A 7,239-nucleotide genomic window follows, 5' to 3' on the forward strand; every position below is an offset into this window, starting at 1 on the left:
GCTCTACGACCCGGTGGGCAACCGAGTCCATGTCTCCCGTGATGTCGGCTTCGACGAGACGCGAGCATGGGACTGGGAGAAGAGTGGCACGGACCGGGAAGGTATGAGCTTTACAATTGAGCCCATGTCAATCCTCACAGGCGGTCCGTCATCTACGACATGCTCCTCCTCATCGCCTGGCGCCCCGCGATCATCCGCTCAGTCCGCGTCCCTGTCAAGCACGCCATCCACGACAACAGCATCGACCGGGGGCGACGACGACACCCCAGCGACGACCACTACCGCGCCCACGGCTCCCCCGGCTCCTGCGCGCACGACCGGCAACCTCGCGCCGGTGCACCCGATGACGACACGCGGCAAGGACGGCATATTCCTCCCCAACCCTCGCTACATGGACACGCCTGAGAAGGCGGCACGGAACGCGCCTCCTCCAGGGCTGGAGGAGTTCGACGACGCTGACGGCGAGATCGATGACGACGAACTCATCGACGAGCTGCACCTCGCGCTGGGCGAGGTGCCCGGCTCCTTTGAGAAAGCAAAAGGTGAGACGTGCTGGCACCACGCGATGATGGAGAGATGAACTCCATTGAACCCAACCAAACCTGGGAGCTCGTGGACCTGCCCGCTGGTCACCGTCCGATCGGCCTCAAATGGGTATACAAGACCAAGAAAGATGCCCACGGTGCGGTAGTGAAGCACAAGCGAGGTTGGTGGCGAAGGGATATGTATAGAAGCACGGCGTCGACTACGACGAGGTGTTCGCGCTGGTGGCCAGGCTCGAGTCCGTCCGCCTCCTGCTCACTCTGGCTACGCGCGCGAGCTGGACTGCGCACCACATGGACGTAAAGTCCGCCTTCCTCAACGGCGAGCTAGAAGAGGAGGTTTACGTGGTGCAGCCGCCGGGGTTCACAGCTACCGGCGAAGATTCGAAGGTACTCAAACTCAGGAGCAGCGCATGAAGATCGGGATGGTGGAGCTCGACTAAGCACACAAGGCTTAGGGAGTGATTGTGGACTTAAACCTTGTGTATTTGTCAGTTTAGTCTTAGCAGAAAGTAAACGCTGCTTAGTCAGCTGAGTAGATAAGTTTGTTAGAAAGTTTTTTCCTTAGAATTAGTCCACACCCCGCACGAGCTGGATCGTGGGATGGCGTGATCGTTGTGGCTCGGCATGGCTGTTTTCTCGGACCGTTAGTGGCCTCATTTCCCTTCTGTAACAGAATAAGAGGAGAAGAAGAAATGCAGAAAAGTTGCAAGTATTCGCAACGCAAAACCACTATCTTCTGAGCACTCTCGTGTGTGTGTGTGATCGGTGCTTACATAGACATGGACAATATATACTTTGTGGTATGCTCACAAAGGCTTGCTATCTGTAGTGGCTTGTATATATTGCACGATCATACCGTTCCAGCTCAAATGACTCAAGCCGGGGCTCCTCTTTCGCTCCATCCTCCATGCTTTTCTTGTTGACTGTAACTTCTCTATTCTAGCACTCATGCACGTACTCGTGTGCATGCCCACGTTGTAGCACCACCTCGCGCACCTCGCGCCTCATGTAACTGCGCTCGGCGCCTCCTCTGTAACCCGACTATATTAGGCTGAGTCATACACTCGAGAGCACCCAAGGTGCATTCTCTCATTCCTCTCCTTGTCTACATGGTATCAGACGCTAGGCCTCACCAACGTCGCTAACTGCCTTCCGCTGCTCCGTCTTGCCGGCGACATAGTTGCCCCATCACCGCCCCCTCCTCCACCACCCCCACCCCCTCCCAACCATGGTCTTCACGGCGCCTTTGCTGCCGCCGCCGCTGCCACACCGAGCCGTAACGCCCTCCTCACCCCCTCAGCTCTCGCAGCGGCCTCGTGTACCGGCACCATCATCCCGGGCGCCGGTGCCCCCGACCTGCACCTTGCGCAGCCGCCCTCCCACCTAGCTGCCATCTACATCAACCAGCATGTCCCCATCGTCCTTTCCTTGCAGCCACCCAACTTCTCCCAGTGGCGCACCCTGTTCGAGGTCACCTTCCAGAAGAGCGGTGTCGTCGCCCACATCAATGGGGCGCCGCGGCCCAATGATCCTCTTTGGCTACAGGACGATGCACACATTGTCTCCTGGCTCTACAACCGCATCAGCTCAGAGATCTTTGGGCTTGTGCACTTCCGCGGCACCACAGCCACGGAACTCTGGGCGGCGATCACCTCCATCTTCTTGGAGAACAGGGAGCATCAGGCGGTCTTCCTCGCCACCGACTTCCGCCGTATCGAGCAAGGATCTGGCTCGGTCCTCTCCTACTTCACGCGCCTTAAGGACTGCGCTGATCGTCTCTTCGACCCTAGTGAGCCCGTCGGTGACCGCGAGCAGGTCCTCAACATGTTTTGCGGTCTTCATCCACGCCCGCGCTACGCCGTGCCCATCCTGACGATGCAGACACCCTTCCCCTCCTTCCTCCGCTACTGCGCTTTCCTCCTCCTCGAGGAGAGCCGCCAGTCCGCGGAGCCGTCCAGCGACATCGCCGTTCACGCCGCCCGCGCTCCTGCCAGCACCAACTCCGGCAGGGGTGCCGCAGGCAGCGGCGGTGGCCCGAACCGTCGCGGTGGCGGTGGTGGCCGCAACAAGGGAAAAGGCAAAGCGCCGCGGGAGATCGGCAACTGCAGCAACAACGTGCCAGCGCCGCGCCCGCTTGCCCCGTCCCCGTCTGCTCACGCGCCCTGGACGGGCATGGTGCACGCCTAGCCGGTGCCGTGGCGTCCGCACGCCCCTAGCGCGGGTGTGCTCGGCCCTCTCCCTGGTGGACACGCACCGTTCGCTGGTGTGGCCTCGCACTACTCTGCTCCGCCATCGGCCTCATACGGCGCGCTTCCTGCGCAGTAGACCCCCGGCGTCGTCCCACCTTACCCTCTCTACGGCGCGCCTACGGCGGGGGTGTCCTCGTCCTCAGCTCAGGCTGGCTGGGAACAGTCCTCGCTGGTGCACGCCCTCAACAACATGCACGTCCAGCAGCCGCATCCGCCGTAGCCTAGCGGGGACTGGTACCTGGACACCGGAGCATCCTCACACATGGCCTCGTCGTCAGGTTTGCTCACCTCCTCCAGCCCTTGTCATTCTTCTCGCATAGTGGTTGGCGATGGATCATCGTTCGCGGTTACACACTCTGGCACTGCCCACATCCCCACGTCTGCTGATCCTCTTACCCTGCGCCATGTTCTAGTCTCTCCCAACCTCATCAAAAATCTTGTCTCTGTCAAGAAACTAGCTCGTGACAATCCCGTTAATGTTGAATTTGACGATGTGGGTTTCTTTGTCAAGGATCGAAGGACGAAGCGGGTGATCCTCCGGTGTAAATCTAACGATGAAATCTACCCAGTCACGCAGCCCGATCGCCACCTCGCCCACGCTGCAAGTGTCGCCTCGCTGGACCGGTGGCATCAACGACTGGGCCACCCAGGCCATGACGTCCTCCACCGCATGCTGCGTGCCTGCTCCGTCCATCTCCCCGGCTCGCCGTCACACATCTTCCATGACTGTCAGTTAGGAAAGAGCGTTAGGCTCCCGTTTTCTTCTTCAGAACATGTGTCGTACTTTCCTTTTCAGTTAGTGCACTGCGATGTTTGGACCTCGCCCGTGCCCAGTGTATCAGGCAAGCAGTACTATCTTGTTCTTCTCGATGATTATAGTCACTTTTTGTGGACATATCCCCTTCATCGCAAATCTGAAGTTTTTCCTCTTATACGATGATTTGCCCGCTTCGCTCGTCGACAGTTCAACCTGAACTTGCTCGCTCTCCAGTGCGACAACGGATGAGAGTTCGACAACTATATTGCTCGCGCCTTCCTCTCCAACGAGGGCATCTCTCTTCGTTTTTCTTGCCCATACAAATCACCACAAAATGGGCGAGCTGACCGAGTACTCCGCACCCTGAACGACACTGTTCGCTCGCTCCTCACACACACATCCATGCCGTTCACGTACTGGGTCGAAGCTCTTAACACGGCCACATTCCTCCTCAACCTTCGCTCGTGTCGCACTCGCCACGACCACACCCCCTTCTTCCTTCTCCACGACATACACCCTGACAACGCGTCGGTGCGCGTGTTTCGGTGTCTCTGCTACCCCAACATCACAGCCACTACCCCGCACAAACTCGCTCTGCGCTCTGCAGCTTGTGTCTTCCCCGGCTATTCCTCCGAGCACAAGGGATACCGCTGCCTCGATCGCACAAACAACAGCGTTCTCGTCTCATGCCATGTCGTCTTCGACGAGACCCACTTCCCCATCTCCCATGCTACCACTGAACCCACACCTCCTAACGATGAAACTGATCAGCTACCCCTGCCAGTCGTCCCACGCCGGCCTGGCTCGCAGCGATCCCGACCATGCCCTACCACTTCCCCACCTCCTATCACGGTCGCACACCTGCCCAGCTCTCCGATCGTCACCATGACCCACACAGACCACCCAGCTCTCTGGTAGCTGCTGACTCTCCTACGTTCACCGCGTCGCCGGACTCCGCACCTACCGTGAACTCCAGTCCCGCCAACGCTCCAACAGCAACTCCAGCACACCGTTGCCTGCTCGCGCCTCCCACGTGCCCACGCACACTATGATCACCCGTGGGCGTGCCGGCAAGTTCCTTCCCAACCCCAAATATGCTGAAACAAACACTGCTTCTGCCGTCTCCACCATCTCACCCGTGCCCAAGTCCGTGTCCGCCGCGCTTTGTGATATCCATTGGCTAACCGCTATGCAGGATGAATACACTGCGCTCATGGCGAACAGGACATGGACGCTCGTGCCTCGGCCCAGGGGTGCCAACATTGTCACGGGAAAATGGTTCTCCAGGCATAAGCTCAAAGCTGATGGATCCCTGGATCGCTACAAGGCAAGATGGGTAGTCCGCGGGTTCTCGCAACGCCCTGGTGTGGACTTTGATAAGACATTCTCGCTAGTGGTCAAAGCAGCTACCATCCGTGCTGTCCTCACCGTCGCCGCCGCGCGCGACTGGCCCGTGCACCAAAAGATTTCAGAGAAGAATCAAATATTGTTCATAGATAGACAAGATCATAAACCCACAATTCATCGGATATCGACAAACACACCCCAAAAAGAGTTACATCGAATAGATCTCGAACAAGATCGAGGAGAACTTTGTATTGAGATTTAAAGAGAGAGAAGAAGCCATCTAGCTACTAACTATGGACCTGAAGGTCTGAAGTAAACTAGTCACACATCAATGGAGGGGCCATGGAGTTGATGTAGAGGACCTCTGTGATCAATGCCCCCTCCGGCGAAGCTCCGAAAAAGACCCCAATATGGGATCTCTTGGTTATAGAAGGTTGCGGCGGTGGAAATAGGGTTTCGTGGTGCTCCTGGATGTTTTCGGAGTATGTGAACATATATAGGAGGAAGAAGTAGTTTGGTTGAGCCATGAGGGGCCCACGAGAGGGGAGGGCGCGCACAGGGGGGTAGCCGCGCCCCCTGCCTCGTGGACGCATCGTTCGTTTCTTGACGTCCACTCCAAGTCCTATGGATCATGTTTGTTCCAAAAATCACGCTCCCGAAAGTTTCATTCCGTTTGGACTCCGTTTGATATTCTTTTTCTACGAGACACTGAAATAGGCCAAAAAAACAGCAATTTGCACTGTGCCTTGGGTTAATAGGTTAGTCCCAAAAATAATATAAGTGTAAAATAAAGCGCATTAACATCCAAAACAAATAATATAATAGCATGGAACAATAAAAAATTATAGATACGTTGGAGACGTATCAAGGATCCCCAAGCTTAATTCCTGCTCGTCCTCGAGTAGGTAAATGATAAAAACAGAATTTTTGATGTGGAGCCGCGCCAGCTTCTTCCTCTCCCAACAGAAGTATCCTGACGAGCTATTGGATCGTGCCAACGTGACCGCTTGCAAGCCCGTGTCAACGCCAGTGGACACGCATTCGAAGATGTCCGCCGCCGTGGGCGCGCCCGTCCGCGACGCCTCGGAGTACCGTAGCCTGGTGGGCGCGCTCCAGTACATCACTCTCACGCACCCTGACCTCGCCTATGCGGTCCAGCAAGCTTGCCTCTTCATGCACGACCCGTGCGAGTAGCACCACCCCCTCGTCAAACGGATCCTGCGCTACCTGCGCGGCACGTCGACGCACGGGCTCCATCTGCACTGCTCTACTTCACTCGACCTGGTGGCCTACACCGACGCCGACTGGGCCGGGTGCCCCAATACGCGCCGCTCCACGTCTGGCTACGCCGTCTTCCTCGGCAACTCGCTCGTCTCCTGGTCATCGAAGTGCCAACCGACCGTCTCCCGCTCCAGTGCGGAGGCGGAGTACTGCGCCGTCGCCAATGCCGTTGCAGAATGCTGCTGGCTGCGCCAGCTTCTCGGTGAACTGTGCGTGCCTCTGCCCACAGCCACGGTGACCTACTGCGACAATATCTCCTCTGTTTACATGGCTGACAACCCAGTGCATCACCGGCGCTCCAAACACATCGAGCTCGACATCCATTTTGTCCGCGAGAAGGTTGTTGTGGGCCAACTGCGCGTTCTCCATGTCTCGACCACGCAGCAGTTCGCCGACATCCTGACGAAGGGCCTCCTGACGCCGGCGTTCCAAGAATTCCGTTCCATCCTGTGCATCCGGCCACCCGATGCTCAGAGTACGGCGGGGTGTTGACTGTAATGTCTCTAGTCTAGCACTCCTGCACGTACTCGTGCATGCCCACGTTGTAGCACCACCTCGCGGACCTCGCGCCTCATGTAACTGCGCTCGGCGCCCCCTCTGTAACCCGGCTATATTAGCGTGAGTAATACACTCGAGAGCACCCAAGGTGCATTCTCTCATTCCTCTCCTCGTCTACACTTCTATATGCTCACAGACAAACAGGAGGTGCGCATCTAAAACTTGTCAAATATTGTGTCTACATTTTCAGGCATCGCTATCCTTATAGTAATACAAACAATAAATTCGGATCATTGCTTGGAAAAAAATTAGAATAAGAAAATAGACAAAAAGGAACTTCTCAAACTCTCTACAGTCTGAAGCATGAAGTAATAATATAGCCTGCATGTGTACAATTCTGAAATAGTGGAAGAACAATTACACTGCTTGATTTCTGAACTCCCTACAACCTTCTCTAATGCTATTATTACAGAACCCAATGGTTGTGCATTTTTTAAATAAAATTGTAGGGCAACATAGCATCGAGAACAATTACTAAGTGAAACGATGGGTAATTTTATTA

General features: G+C 56.2%; 1 pseudogene; it reads left to right on the plus strand.

Annotated features, from left to right (window-relative positions):
- Nucleotides 1-576: 576 nt before the first annotated feature.
- LOC147962942 (uncharacterized) lies at nt 577-3,734 on the plus strand (annotated as a pseudogene).
- Nucleotides 3,735-7,239: the final 3,505 nt, after the last annotated feature.

This window comes from Triticum urartu, chromosome 6A (assembly GCF_056163025.1).
Source record: "Triticum urartu cultivar PI428250 chromosome 6A, HENAU_Tu73, whole genome shotgun sequence".
NCBI classification, from domain to species: domain Eukaryota; kingdom Viridiplantae; phylum Streptophyta; class Magnoliopsida; order Poales; family Poaceae; genus Triticum; species Triticum urartu.